Raw genomic sequence first — 1288 nt, forward strand, 5'->3', positions numbered from 1 at the left:
ATGCATACTAGCCTTATCAAGGTGAACACTTCATAAGGCACATAAATGTCTAATAACTATGCTGTACACCTGAAACTAATATAATATTGTATGTCAACTATAATTTAAAAAATAGGTTTAAAAAGGAAAAAATAATCAATATGCCAAAGTGGTATATTTTGGGATGGCCTATCCTTTTCCCCTCACGGTCTTATCTGAGGCAAGCCAGTGCATGTCCAAAGAGTGGGATATTTGACACCCATAGTGAAGACCTCAACCAATGGGGATCCTGAGGGAAAATGTTATTCTCTTTGTTGCTAATATAGAAAAGTTTGAGAAATATTTTATAAGTGCCTCAGAATAATCATTAGGGAGAGATTCGGAGTTGCCTTTGGCAGTGATCAGTTCCATAATGCATTTTTATATTTGCTACTTCTTCTTCCCTATCTTATTCTCTTTGACCCTCCTCCTTGCTTCCTATTATCACCTCCCAAATAAAGTACCTACACATAAGTTTTTGTTTATATTCTGTGTGAGGGGGAACTTAGGTCAAGACAAATGCAAGGGAGAGAACACTGGCCCTGGCACAAAATAAAAAAAAAAAAACATTGTTCAGCTTCTTCATCTACCAAATGAAAATAACTAACATCTCATACAATTGTTGTAAGGATTAAATGAAGTAATAAACAGCTGAGGCAAAACAGGGGCCTAATAGATATTAATTCCTTCTCTGCTCCCTCCCTTCACATTTGCATGCTCAATCATAAAGCAGTAGTAGGAGGAGAAATTTTTTAATTTTTTTTAAGACGGAGATTAAGAAAAAGAAAATAAACTCCTTATGTTTCTTTCTTCTTTTTTTCCTGGAAAGTCACATAAGGCCCTGACAGTCAACCTGCTAAGCAGCTGGAAAGTCAGACCAAAGAGAGAGAGAAGAAATGCAAGTGTACCCAAAGTGACAGAAGAAAATTGGAGAGAATAACTACTTGATCTTCAGAAACTTTTTGCGCCTCTTTATTCTAGTTGATGGGAGAATTTTAGCATGGGCCAAAGGGAGAGCATTTTTGTCAGGGGAACCTTTCAACGCCCTATTGAGAGATATGGGGTCTGATATGAACAAAAAATTCTGTTGAGCTCCTCCATGCTCTCTAAGCAGGAAGTGCTCAGGCTTTAAATAATCACAGCTGTTCTATTGTGATCTCCAGTGGGATTTCTGAGGACTAGGAGAGCAATATTTATACTTTCCACTTGAAGGGGAGCAAAATTTGCCACCCCGAAATATGGCTATTTGGAGTAAGGATTATCTAGGAGT

The sequence above is a fragment of the Pteropus alecto genome, unplaced genomic scaffold (assembly GCF_000325575.1).
Source record: "Pteropus alecto unplaced genomic scaffold, ASM32557v1 scaffold413, whole genome shotgun sequence".
NCBI classification, from domain to species: Eukaryota; Metazoa; Chordata; class Mammalia; order Chiroptera; family Pteropodidae; genus Pteropus; species Pteropus alecto.